The sequence below is a fragment of the Ambystoma mexicanum genome, chromosome 2p (genome assembly GCF_040938575.1).
Source record: "Ambystoma mexicanum isolate Mex_15411 chromosome 2p, UKY_AmexF1_1, whole genome shotgun sequence".
NCBI classification, from domain to species: domain Eukaryota; kingdom Metazoa; phylum Chordata; class Amphibia; order Caudata; family Ambystomatidae; genus Ambystoma; species Ambystoma mexicanum.
In genome coordinates this window covers 920996793-921011603 of record NC_090923.1, presented here as the reverse complement: position 1 = coordinate 921011603, position 14811 = coordinate 920996793, and the positions used below count along the sequence as shown (strand labels likewise).

The 14811-nt window shown below is 45.3% G+C and overlaps 1 protein-coding gene across 1 annotated transcript in view; it reads left to right on the top strand.

Annotated features, from left to right (window-relative positions):
• The window catches only part of DMWD (DM1 locus, WD repeat containing), a 234136-nt gene that overhangs the window by 90803 nt on the left and 128522 nt on the right, over window positions 1-14811 (top strand). The gene's annotated exons all lie outside the window — the stretch shown is intronic.

The following is a 14811-nucleotide window of genomic DNA, read 5'->3' as shown; positions in this document are numbered from 1 at the left end:
CGAAAGAGGTTCAGAACAACGTACTCAACCTCCCATTTGAAGGGAAAGCTCTTTTCCACTCCTCGACCGACGAGGAACTCGTCAAAACAAAGCCAACCACACTGACGGCTAAATCTTTTGACGGTCCTAGCAAATCAACCTCCTGCTAATGCGGCCTATACATGTAGGTCGTGGACTCAGAGAAGGTCCTTCTCAGGATTTCGTTTTTTTCAGCAGCGCCGAGCACGCCAAGCAGAAGGTTCCTCTGGTGGGCCACGATGCAAGCAGCAAAGGCAAAGCGGCCAGTTTTTCTCTCGGTCATCAGCCCCCTCCTTTGCAACAGGAGGTCTTGCCCCGATAAATCATGTAAATTATGTTTTCCATTGGTCACACGAGACTCTGGTGGGAGGACATATATCGTCTCATCTGGCGGCGTGGCAGACCAACACAAAAGACTAATGGCTTTTGTCTGTCGCCCGAGCGGGCTTCCTCTTGCCCCTCCCTCATACCCAACCCTCTCACTCTCCTCTTCAGCAGACCGCGTGTCCCTCCCTCAGAGCGAGCTACAGAAACTTCTGAACCTCAGAGCGGTGGAACCTGTTCACTTGTGGGAGCAAGGGGAGGGCTATTACTTCCGTCTGTTTACAGTGCCCAAACTCAACCAGACTGGCCTGTGCAGTATCATCGACCTCTCGAACTTCAACCTTTTTCTTTCCCAGGAAAAATTCAAGATGATCACGGCCAGCCAGATAAGGTTCTCTCTCTGGAGGGGCGATTGGCTCAGTGTAGTAGATCTCCAGGACGCTTATATGCACATCCTGATCTGGGCCCCACATCGGAAATACCTTTTTGGTTTTCTGTGGGAACGGAACATTTCAAATTTCGAGTGCTGCCGTTTGGTCAAAGATCAGCGCCACATATCTTTATAAAGGTGATGGTGGTCATCGCAGCGTTCCTCAGACTGCAGGGAGTTCATGTCTATCCATATTTGGACAATTGGCGTCTGCAGAGTGCTTGCCCCTGGGCTGCAACTGTCAATCTTCTGTTACTCCTCCAGCTCCTGTTGCAACTGGGGCTGTCGGTGAACTGGTGGAAATCGTCTGACGGTTGCTCAAGACCTGATATTTCTAGGTTTCCGTTGGGATACTGTAAGTGCCAGAGCTTTCCTAACGGAGGACAGAATTGCTGATTTATCAACCACATGCCATCTTTTCCTGAACTCCTTCCACAGATCAGCCTGGTGGTTCCAGAGACTCCTTAGCCTGTTTGTGCCATGTGTTCTATCTCTGCCTCTTGCAAGACTTAAAATGAGGCACACACAGCTAGCACTGCAGAGCTGCTGGCCCCAAGCTTTGGACCCAGACTCCAAAATGATATTGATCCCATCTTCCATGATGCCGAATCTTCAATGGTGGTCAACCTCCAACAACCTCTCAGTGGGAACCTCCTTCCAGGAGCCCTTACCACATGTCACAGTTACAACAGACTCCTCCCTCCTAGGATGGGGAGCTATGTTGGGTCATCTGGAGGCCTACAATCTGTGGACACCCCAAGACAGGATGTCTCATCAACTACCTAGAACTCATGGCAGTTTTCCTGGCATTGAAAACTTTCCAAACTTCTATCATCAATAAGGTGGTGCGAATTCGCGCAGTCATTTCTGTAGCTATGTTCTACATCAACAAACAGGGGGGCACCAAGGTGCCTCCTCTGGTGGATCTAGCTATCCAGATTTGGCATTGGGCACAATGTCTGGCTACTGGCTGTGCACATTCCGGGACAGATCAATGTTCCTTGGGGGATGGGCTCGAGATTCCGTGGGACAACATGATGGCTTATGCTTTTCCTCCTCTGCCGTTGATTCATCGCTCGCTCTGGAAGCTCAGGAGTGCCTCCAACTGCATTCCTGTTCATAGCTCCTTGGTGGCCTGCCAGGTTCATGTTCTCAGTGCTTCAGCACCTATCGATGTGCGACCCAATCAAGTTACTGCAGACCCCCCAGTCTTCTTCACCAGAACAATCGCCAGGTTTGGCACCTCTCCCCACAATCCTTCAACTTGGCGGCCTGTCACCTGAGTTCAGGGCCTTAGCGCAGTTTAACCTTTCTGAGGATAATATGCGCATAATCCAGGCGGTATGTAAGTCCTCCACAAGAGCGCAGTCCAAATGTAAATGGCTTCATTTTTGTCATTTGTGTCTTGCTAAACAGCTTGATCCTCCACATGCTTCTGTTGACTGACTGTGTCTTGTCTTTTATATCGGACCTTGCAGCCTCTGGCATCCACGTCTTAATGTGCAGAACATATCTGTCAGTCATTGCAGCATATCTTTCTACAGATAATTGCTCTTTTTCACTGACAAATCCAGTAATCAAGAGGCATTTCACAGGTCTCCTCCACCTCTTCCCGCCAGTCAGGCCTCCTCACCCAAAATGGGATCTAAACGTGTCCCTTGCTGTTCTGTGTCACAAGCCTTTTGAACCACTGGTCACTACGGCACTCAAGTTCCTCTCCTGGAAAGTGGCCTTCTTCAATGCAGTAACATCTGCGAGAACAATAAGCGAGCTCCAAGCTCTGTCGTACACCCGTTCTTGATTTTTCCCAAGGATAAGGTTGTGCTTCGCAATCGTCCTTTCCTTCCAAAAATGGTCTGTGTTCCACATAAACAATGCAATGTTTCTCCCGGTTTTCTTTCTGAACCCGGTCTCGGATGTGGAAAGGGTCATACATAATCTGGATGTCCGAAGAGCTCCAAAGTTTTACTTTGAAAGAACGAGCAATTTCAGACGCTCCCCACAACTGTTACTTTCGGGGCCCTAAAAGGGAAACCGGCTTCAAAATCCTCCATTTCACAATGGATCGCTTCATGCGTTTTAGAAGCTTATACAATTCAAGGCCTTCAGCCCGCAAAGGGCGTTCATGCACATTTGGGCTGTGGCAAAGTGTCTGCTGTTGCCTTCCAGAAATATGTCCCTTGGGAGTCCATAGCCAAGGCTGCTATGTGGGCTTCTCACTTGGCTTTTTGTAGACACTATTGTCTTGACCTGAGCTCCCGGGCTGATGTCCAGTTTGGCCAGGCAGTTCTTAAGAACCTCTTCCAGTAAGGGAAATTCCCATCCTCCCGTTTCTTCAATCAGTGCTTTGGAATCTCCCAAAAGTATGGAGGAAAGGGGGGGGACGTGACGTAGCTATATAAGTTATTCACTGAAGTGACTACATTACTCCTAGTCCATAGTCCCCTTTCCTCCATACACCTGCATGCCGTACCCTCTAAAAAGTTTCCTCTATTTTGCCACTGGTCCTTTGGCGATAGCAAAGGAGTGAAAGGCGATGCGCAGGGCGGAGCTCAGGAAGGCGGGGTTACAGCCATGTGCGGTGGCCCCACGTAAAAATAAAAGGACAAAAAGTAATTTTTGGATGCTTCAAAATGCTCCGGTCCCATTACGAAAGACGGAATGTCCCAAAAGTATGGAGGAAAGGGTACTAAGGACTAAGAGTAAGGTAGTCACTACGGTGAGTAACTTTGTTAAAATGTGTCATCTACAGTAAGTAGGGATGCGACTGATCATCATTAAGGGATTTCTCAACCTTTCATGGACTCAGAATTCTCATGTGCATGATCTGACCACCACCATTCCTTTCGAGGATGCCTATAATACCTCAGCTCCACTTTGAACAGGTCTTCCCTGCCCTGGGTTTGACCAGGGCCTAGGTGAAAACCCTAACAAGTAGAGTTGGTACTGCAGGTAGATCCTTTGGAGGTACAGCATTTCTCCCTTAATAAACCTGGTAGTTTGGTAGTAAAGTCTCAGGCTTCGTCTAAAATTCCTTTTTGGCAGTCTGGGAGCTCATGGTTCACATTTGCATTGCAAAGGGAAAGCATGATGCACAGCACCAATCAATACCAGAGTATTTCGCTTTAGAAAAAAGACATTACAAGGGCAAGCCAGTGTTTCTTCAGGTGAGTTTTCATTCTCTGTTACTGGGTTTTGGGCAAGTAAAGGGCCTTAATTTACTGATCAAGAATGCCCTCAGGATTCAGGTATTGGTTTGACTTTGTTTCTTGAGAGAGTAAGGGGCAACATTACAGCGTTGTTCAGTACATTCTGAGGCCACACACAAACTATTCAGTCCTGTCCACAGTATAAAGTCAGCCATTTCTTCTTGGCAATGATGGTTAAAGATACACAAGGAGTTGTATGTCAGGTGTGAGTCCACTACAACTGCAGACTCGACCTGTGTTAGTAGTGATGCAGTTAATTGATTGGTTCATTGTACGCATCCCAAATATCAGTCTATCCAGTTAAATCTTCCTTCTACTGGACATACACCTACTCAAACTTTGCGTGTAGAGATATTGCATCTGATCCTCTCCACTGTCTGTTTTAAAAGCAGATTTAGCAAATGTCAGCACTTGGCTCTATAAAGTAAGCTTCTTATGTTTGGACAGTCAATCAACCTCCTTGCGCAGATGAACACGTATAGTCTCGGGTAGCCTGGAAAATTGCACCTCTGACAAAACTCTTTCTAACACATCAGCCCAGTATTGAGGCAACCATAAACCCCCAACATCCCTTCCACAATGCCAAAAAAGATCCCACTCTTGCAGCCCACAATAATGCATTCTGGTGGTGGTCCAATAACTCCTAAAAATGGCCCTCTGTTGAGTGAAGCCTTGCTTTCTCCCATGTGCTGACCCGCATATTTACTCCCACAGAGCTTTCTAGGTCTGTAAACTTGATCCTCAATTCACTACTTTTTCTTCTTCTTTCTTTCTGTCCAGCAATATCGCTAGCTGTCAGTCTTACTGTGGCGAGGGATGATGGTCTTGATGTCTCTGCAATGACCTGGGTCATAATTAAAGCTGTGTTCTCCAGCAGTGTTTCAGAGTTCATCTAGCACACTCCCGGTTCCGCTCTTTATACTTAGATCTTAGAAACTCCAGTTCGACCATCGGGGGATGGACACCAGTGTCCCCAAATTTCAGGATTTTTGCTGAAGACCAGCTATGCCAGTAACGTAGTGCACCATCAGTTCTTGGAACAGAGTTACCCCAGATGGATACACCTCTTGGAGGATTCCGGTTTTGTGATTCATGATGGGAGGCCGATTCTTTTTTGCAGACACTTGTAATTCCTCAGAAATCTGCCCACATCATCCCCCAGTACAAAATGTTTTTGACCAACATCTAGTTCCTTAGTATTGCCATTAATATCCAGAAGCTGCCTGCTGCTTCAGTACTGGATCGTGCAATATAAGCTTTTGACAATTATCAGCCTGGTTGTATTTTGGTGGGCACAACCTGCTCACACAATTCTTCAGTGTTCCTCAGATCTGGCGAAGAGGAGCCTAAACACCTTTGTGTCTGATTCTGCCCAGCTCATTGGCATTTTTCCTTTTAGATTATTTTAACCTCTTGATCTGTAAGCTTCGAGTCAGGGTCACACCTATCCCAGTTCTTCTTCAAGGGCCAGACAAACTTGTATACTTTTGCCGATTTTTCCACTAACTATTCTGTTGACCTATGGCACTGAGGCACTTTCTAAGGGTCCTGATCTTCATAGACCTTGCCACCTCCTACTCCTCTTCTGAGTAGAAGCTGTCGGTTCAACCAAACGGTCAATTTGGGCGTCTAATGGTCAAAGCTTTGGAGGTGTTTGGCTGGGCTCCTCCCAAGAAACCCACAGACTCTTCCATTGGATATAAACAAATAGAGCAAAGGCGTCTTCTGTCTTTCTGGCTGTTGAGTCCCTTTCTGCACATGGCTTAATCTTATTTTGGAATGCAGAACCCTTCCATGGAAGACACCCTTTTCATAGCCTGCTTTTTTCTAAGAGCTAGAACACCAAATACAAGTCCTCTATGGATGATCAATTGGTTGTCGAGGTAAACATTTCAGCTTAATCGCCTATAGTTAAGAGCAGCTCTTGATAAGGGTGACGTTCCTGGTTTAAGGGTTGTCCATTTCCTTGGGTAAGGGAATCGGGCTTGGTATTTGGCTGGAAAAAAGACTGACCTGGCGTTGAGGCAAGTAAATTCAGCATCTATTTTAGATAGCTGCTTGTTAAGATAGTTTTTCAGAACCACCCCCTGGAGAGTTTTTTGAAAGGCCAAACTAGTTGATAAGCAAGGGCTTTTCACACAGAAGTACAACAATATACTATTTATTAGGCCTTAAGCACACTAAGCAGTGTGACAAATCGGCGGATTCAGTCACTTCTCCCAGAGGGGAGCCTTTCCTTGTGAGGCTAGTGAGGTGAACCTGCTATGCAAGTTTCCCCCCTGCGAGTGGCGGCAAGCTGACCTTGCAGGGAGAGACTCCCCTCTTGGGGACATGGACTCTCGTTCTCCAGAGGAACTCTCTAAACCCCTTTCTCTGGGAACAACAGTAACATCAGGGCTTCAGAAAACCACTGTTTTGTTCTTGTACCCTAAGACCCAATAACTAAAGAAATATGTGTTAAAACTACCAAGAAGACTGAGCGAGTAATACTGATTGCTCAGTGGCTGACAAGGGGAAAAAAAGTACTCAACTGGAGGAGAAAAGGGATTATAATTGTATGCTGTGAAGGACCCAGTAATGTGTCATAAAAAGGGAAGTAGGACTGTTTGTGAGAAGTGAAACCCGGGAGTTTCAAATTGGCAGTGTAATTAAAGCTGACCTAGACCAGTAGATCCTCTGGGAGGAAAGAATCAGCTGGCGTGTGCGGGATGTAAGCAGTCCTTTCCTATCAGGTAAGTGTTTCAGAAATTTAAAGAGATGAAGATGCAGGCAAGTACCAGAAAAGATGGGTAGGAGGTCTCAAAGTTCCCTTGCATACGTTTTGACAAAGCCAACAGATATGTAAGAAATGCATGTTAAAAGCACTCTTTATACCAAAAGGTAAAGGGACAAAGATAGGGGTACAGTCCCAATCACCCCTCACTAGGGGTAACCCGGGGTAATCCCAGACTGCAACTGCACCATTTAGTCAATCAATAGTTTATTTCAAAAGAAGCTTCCTTAAAAACATACTATTAATAATTTCATAATTCTCATACATTTGTATGGAAATTATGAAATTTCATAAAATCATAGATTTATAAATATTCAGATATTGAACAAAATCAACCAGATCGGGAAGTGACAACAAATAGCAATCTTTTTCTAGTATTCATCACCCACCTCGCATATGAAAGTAAAGCCAATGCAACGGGAAGACTTATTTGCTGATAAAATACATTGCAGGTCTACACTGAATAACGTAATGTCATAGAAGAGGTACTACCGTCAGTCTGAGTATATAATCTTAAGCTTTACAGAAAAACAAAAAATGCAACACATCTTAGTTCACATACTATGTTGGAATCTTTGCTGAGAATTGACCATTTTGAAGTAACAGCCCCCAGGGGAAGAAAATCAAAACAAGCTCTTGTAACCACTAGGCGGCCCCTCATAAAGCTTGTATAGCCCAGGTAGCTCTGCCTCTGAATACTAGAAATAATTAGACAATTTCGATTGGCAGACATGCTTAGCTTAATGTTTTTCCCTTGTTAAAGTAATCGACTCGAACAGAAGATATTGTTATATTCTGTAGCAGCCCTAGTATTTATGGCAGAAGGATTAGAAAAAATACTGTCCGCATTTCTTGAATGCCCACTTTTTTAATATGATTGAGCCAAGATATTAACAATGGGTTATTTTCTGAATGCAAGGTTTGATGCAAAATTCGATCGGATAAAATGGCCTTATCAGTGTACCAGCTCCTAAACTAGAGAAGAATAGGCTGTAAGGTAAGTTCATCTTCCAGGAAAGGCAAACCTAACTATATGTGCAGTGAAATTCGCATTTGAGGTTGTTAAACCGAAGAGTTGTTCATGAATTTGCTTTCCTGTACCTGTAATGAATTAGAATATGCCCATACTATATCTAACGGTTGGCTTTGCTTTGGATGAATATATACCCTAAGTAACCCCTCCAAGTGATAGCTTGCTTTTGCGAAACTATAAATACCACCAATGCTGTAGGTAATATTGCACAATTGTGTATGGCAGCGATTTTTGCCAGACATGGTACACCCAAATAGTTGTAGGATTTTGTCATTTCCAATTTCTTGGGTGTATTTATTTGCCTACTTCGATGTTTGGTATGGCATGTCATAGTTTCTGGTTTTAAGACCTTTATTTCCAGATCAAAATCTTTCATAAAGTCTGAGTATATATCTAGCAGCATCTGCAGTGCACGCAGTGTCGTCACAATTTAGTACTGTATCGTCAGCGTAGGCAAGAATTGGGTTTGGAAAATTGCCAAAGTGTGGTACATCACCCTTTTTTCCAATATGTTTTTCCATACGTTGGTTAACATACAGACAAAACAAGATTGCTTTTAATACACAGCCCTGAAGAACTCCTGATTCTATTGGGAACCAGGGGGTAAACCGCTCTGCCATGCCTGACCTCTCACACGCTGGTGTGGGACTACACAAAACTTCTCTCTTGGGATTAGCTAACCCACCTTTTAACATAGGCCTGTACTACACAAGTTGGTTGTGTGATGGAGCAGCCAGGCTTATCTTAAGAGGGGTAATGTGGGCTGTATATCTTTACAATGAAATCAGTAAACAAAAGTATCCAGGTAAACCCTTGCACACTTAAAGTTATAATAAATTATTTATTTATACACACAGATATATAAAGCATTCTTTAAAAAGCAGCAATTAGTTGTAACATTAATCCCAAGTTACGATTCAAAAAAGTGACCAATAAAGCAGGTGAGTAATTCATTCATATTTTACACATGTTCCAGCACCCAGAGGTGTTGTCGGGTGAGGTCAGTATAACATTTATATTGGTATCACCTTTGCAGTCTTCAGTTATTTAAGGAAGGTAAGGTTAGGGTTAGATCAGAACAGACTGATAACAGTTAGATTATGGGATGCAGGCAGTCTATTATCCCAGCATTAAAGTGTTCAACACTTAAAAACTGTGAGGGAACATGCACTGTCGAAGCCAATAGGTTCAGAAGGAGGCCTTTAGGGAACCAGGACAGCCAAAGTCTATGGGCAAAGTCAAAATTCTGATGCTCTTCTTGTTATAAAATGTTCTTAAATAGTCAGTGATCAAAAAGAAATCACAGCAACTCGAGAGGAGTCACCTTTAGACAGCACAAGCTGTAAGACCAGTGCAGGTAAATTGAGGTCAATTTAGTGTAGGGTTAGATCGCACTCCCAAAGGTTGGAAGCACCTCAAATGGCAAAAATATAGTATACCCAAACCCCACAGTACCTTCGGAAATGAAGTTGCTCCAGCTGGATGCAATGCTGCAGACCCTTGTTCCTGGTCCTTGGTCGTGGTGACAAAACGGAGGACGTCTGGCGGGCTCCTGCAGTAGCACTCGAGAGAGGGTCTCGGCAGCAATGGGCTTCAGCACCTCTGTGCGGTTTTGTTGCCTTTTTCTTAGTGCCAAAGAAGAACGAAAAGCTCCATTTAGTATTTCCTTGATCCATCAGTCCTGTACTCTGGTGACGGGACTCTGAATGCGGATTTCTTGTTACTGTAGATTATGGCTGGATTCGGACTTCGGAAGACCATGCATTCACAGGTGGTCAAAGTACCCTCGGTATTGGGCTTCTTCAGCTTTGGAAAGTCACAGCAAGTCAGGGTTGTCTCGAGGCTAGTTGGTCCCACCAGCCTAAGGGAGGAAAATCGTCCTTTACGGGTCTTCCTTGTCTTCGAAAACGGGGTCAGCGCAGCTGCAGGGCTTCACCGGGCACTTCGCAGTCCAGGACGGTGCTGCTGGCATATTCTCTCGTCTTCTGCTTTGGATGTTGTCCTCTAGTGGTCGACTCTGCACTTAGTCCCAAAAACCGCACTTTTTATGCAATTTCCCATTCGTTCACAGCGCTAGGCTGTCAATCACACAGCAGGGTGGCTGTCCGGCAGGAAAGCCAGCTGGCTAATAGGAACTGGTTTCATTCAGGCACACCTAGACACAAAGGATAGGGAAGTTTCAGGACCCTGCCTCACTTCCTGCCTTTCCAGACACACTGGAGCCTGGGCTGGCTTCAGGGCTGAAGCCCGCCAAAGGCAAAAGACACACAGGACTCAAACCAGAAGCAAACACAGTGAAAGCCCAAAAGAAACTAACTAATACGAAATGGTAAAAAAAGGAAGACTGGGAGGGGGTGTTAGATTTTGAGAAAATGGTCACCCTTGGGTGCAGCACTGCAGCTGAGATTTTAGACTGCAGAAAGAAACATGTCACCAGGTAGTAAAAAAGAAACCACTGCCACCAGCCATTCAAGTGAGTTGGTGTAACAAAATGTTACATGAGGTAAGGGTTAAAGGAGTTACTAGGTAACCCCCCAGGTGTGTGCTGGACCCATAGAGTAAAGGTAAGTAAGACGGGGGCAGAGGGGTCATCTTACTATTCTTGTGAACAGTAGTTCAACTAGGAAAATGTAGTTAAACATTAAGAGAAGTCCAAAGGATTTCTCAGTGGCACTGCACAAAAGGTGCTGTGTGTCACAATGCAAAATCAGATGCCTATGAAGTTTACCAGACTAACTTAGGATTTCCCCATTTGTATTAACCATCTCAAGGGTTGGTGGTCTGTTTGAATAAGGAAAGTCGAACCATACAAGTATGGCCCAAACTTCAAAGACCACACAATGGCAAAACACTTGCGCTCTATAGTTGCCCACCTTGTTTCACGGGCCTTTAGCGTCCTACTGATGAAGCAAATAGAAGACTGCATCTAACCCTGTATTAGAAGTATCTGTTTGTACTATAAAGGATTGGCTGTAATCAGGAGCTCTGAAGACTGGAGCTTTGAAGAGGGCTTGTCTCAGCCCTGCGAATGCCTTAGCACACTCCTCATTCCATCTGACCATCTTACCATAGAATGGGCGTCTATGGTAACCTACCTCTGGTTTGGCCCCAGAGGTTGCACTAGCCCTATAAGTTTTCCCATAAAGTGTATCCTTATGGTGTTTGTGCCCCTCTCTAGATGGTGTTGGATTAGAATTGGCTTTACTATCTTTCTTGTGCTTTTTCCCCTCATCCTTCTTCTGAGGTTTCCCCAGAATCCTTATGAGTGGCCCTGTAGGCTACCCATAAATCAGCAGCTTGAGCTAGACTCTTGGGATCTGATTCCTTAGTCAGCCAAGTACTGTCTCAGCTCAGGAGAGCAGGCATCAAGAATATTCTCTAGTAAAAACAAATTCCTCATTCCTTCACAGGAGTTTACTTTGTAACCCTTCACCCAACCATTTAAAAAAAAAAGATTTTATTGAATTTTACAAACAACCAAACAATACAAACCGAACAAACAGTGCATGTTCCAACAGTTTCATTACACTTTCTTAACTTCTAACCACTACTCGCTCTAACCCACCCCCCTTTACGAGTCTATTGCATTAAACCTTCAGTTTCCGCATCCTGTGGTTCGGTCCCTTCCTCTACAGGCTCAGCCGGGTCAGCTAATGACCCAAACAGTTCGGCTATCAGTGATTTCCAGGCCATCAGGGACTCCTTCTCCTACTCCCCCCCCCCTGTGCTACTTGCTTCTTGCCATGCCATGGTTTCGGCTTCCACCCAATTTTTGCAAGTCTTTCCACCACACCTCTATCTTTGGAACATGGCATGACTTCCATCCCATGGCAATCCTTCTTTTTGCAAGCACATAAGCCAGATCCCTCAGTTTACTTGCATGCCTGAGCTTCTGTGGTCTGGGGATCCCCCGCCCAGCGGACAGGCCCACACTGTATCCACTGCTATCTTAACCCCTTTTACTTCCAGTTTCTCTTTCACTTCCCTCCAGAATCGCTCTATGATCGGGCATGACCAGAACATATGCACCATGCCCGCGTTCTCCTCATCACACTTGGGGCATGCTTGTCGCCCTGCATTTTCAAACCTCGATATCCTCCAAGGCGTCATATAGGCCCTGTGTGTTATGTACAGCTGAATCTGTTTCAGCCTCGCATTTCTAGACACCTTCTTAGGATACCCGTGAGCCCTTTCCCACATCCCGTCTCCCATTGGGGCCCCGACCTCCATTTTCCAGTTGAGTCTCAACTGCGTGACCTCCTTCCCCACTTTAGACATCAACATTTCATACAGTCTGGAAATTTCGTGACCCCCCTCAGCTATGTCATATATTACATCTATGGTGGCGTCTAATTCTTCCTCCAACACAGTTTCAGGCCATGTTCTCTTAATACTCTGTACCACTCTATAATACGTAATGTACTGGCCCTCGTGCAACCCAGTTTCTTCCTGCAGCCCCTCAAAAGTAATACTTGAGCCCTCCTGCCAAATATCAGCCATTGTTGCCACCCTAGCCAGTTCCCAGTGGTTCCTGAGTATCATTCGTAGCTGAGTGTCTGCCACCGTCAATACAACCAATGGTATCTGCAGTGAGCATGGGGACGGGTCCTCCATCATTTTACATGCCCTGCGCCACACCTTCCACCCCAGTAGCATCATTTTAGGGTGCCCCACCATTTCCGCCCTGGGTACCCACATCATCTCTTTCAAATAAAAAGGTGCACAATCACACCCAAACAGCCTAAGTTCAGAGGTCTCTTCATCAGAGAGCCATTTGGCAACATACTGCAACTGGCTTGCCACATAGTACGCCTCATAGTTGGGCAGCTTTATTCCTCCTTTGTCATGGAAGTTATGAAGCTTCCATAACGCCACTCTGTTTTGCGTGCCATGCCACAAAAAGTCCCTACACATGCTATTCAATTTGGTGAAGAACTTCTTAGGAATCAGGTACGGTATGTTCCCGAAGTAGTGTAGGAGCCTCTGCAGGACCACCATCTTTAGCATTGCTCCCCGCCCCATCATCGCCAAAGGCAGCTTTGCCCAAAATTGCATGCACTTCTCGATTTTCTTGATGGCTACTTCTGTATTGCACCTATGCTCTTCCTCCACGGTGTGATATAGGTCTATCCCCAGGTACCGAAATGTGCTAACTGCCCACGGTACCTGCAATACATATAACCGCTCTGCTGGAATCCCCATGTACCCCCCTAATGGGAACAAGCTAGACTTCTGGGGGTTCACCGCTATACCGGTGTTAGGGAGAATTCTCTCTTTAGGCTGAATTTCCTAACCTAGTGAGTCCCCCAGCAGCTTTGCTGGATTTCTGGAGTTTGTTTTTTTCTCCTGCCAAGAGTGAGACTCTTCTTCTCCCACTCTTGGACATGATTTATGGTGTTCCTTTGACTGTTAATGTGTTTTATGGGCTATGGGGTCCTTTACTCCATAGGGTCTCATGTGTTTTTACTATGTGTGTTACACAGCACCCTCCGTGCAGTGACACAGGGGTGTCATAGTGACACCCCACCATAGACTCCATACCCTGGGACCGACTACAGTCTCCCAGGGCATGTAAAGTCACCATTGGCTTTACTAGTCCCAAATTATTAACAGAAACCGGTACAAACCATCATATTGTGGACGTACTGGTCGGGGCAATTCGATTGCCCCGGGGTCCGTTAGTCGAGGGGGCACGTCTCCGTCCCCGTCCCCCCTGATCGAGTTTTGGCTGGTGGCAGTGGATACTACTTTTTATATTCGACCGCGAATATATTCCTATGGGATTTTCCCATTGTTCGAGGCTACCAACTTTAATTATTTAATTCTCATAGCCTCGAACATACCGCCGGTTTATTTAATTAATATTAATTCGCCGGTTGGTATTTTTTGCCAGGACTCGATACTAAAATGGCGTTTGTGTTCTCTTCTGCCACTCTGTCTGGGTACCACAGGGGGTGTGGGAGGGGGTTTAGGCACCTTGGACTGAGTTACCTTGGTAACTCAAGTCGCACTCTTGTGTGATTGGCCCAAGTGGTGAGCCGGCCGGTTGTTGCCAGGAACAACTTCCCTCGCTGGAGTATTCTCACCACTTTAAGGTACCGTGTCCGCCAGGCCTCCCTTTCTAAAGATTGCTACAAGGTAATAATAATCCCTTAACCTTCTGGACTGGGCTGGCCGCCTTGATCATCTAACTGGTCCCTTTCTTTGGTCCAACTCTTTTCTGAACCCTTATCAAGACTTTTGTGCACTGCAACCGTGTGACCTTGGACACATTTCGTTCTGATCCTCTTAAAGCGGATCCGCCTTCTGAACTCTAACTTCACGGTTTTACTTTGCCTTCCTCTCTTGTTGTGGTCTTTTGAAAGTGTTGGGATCTGTTTCAAATTATACTCTGCTTTTCTCTCCCTTTTTAAAACGAATTATTAGAGTGCCATCTGCGTTAAGCGCTCACAGCTGTCCGAAAATAAGTGGGGCTTTACTTAAGAATTGTCTAATATTCTTTTAAGGGAGTGTATATCTTTTAGTGACCGTGTTTTTTAACTGCTTAACATTAGTGCCTGTGTGTTTTACTAGATGTGGTTTTAAATAAATAATTATATCTTTTACACGAAGCTCTGGTCAGTGTTTACTTGTTCTACTGTGCTCTTTTGACCTATTGTGAATACTCTGTATACTGCCTAACTCTTCTTGAGGGAAGTCTGACTGCTCAGCCACAGCTACCAAGTGAATCTGTGTGGTACAGACTGCTGTTAAGACGGATTTCTGAACTCTGTCCTGGTGGCGCAGAAGTTCAGAAGGCCAACCTAATTACTTGGAACAGGGTAACCTCTGGACGAGCCAGACCAATCAAGGTAGCGATCGCGGCGGTCAAGACTAGGTCTCAAGAGGGGTGAGGGTGACTGAAAGCCCGCAATGAGCACACAAAGCAAGAGCGCTTACAAACTACTCCAAACAGTTGTTATATCAAAAATATATACACATTTATTTTAAGGCCTTTAAAATAATGACCGTAGCGAGAAAATCA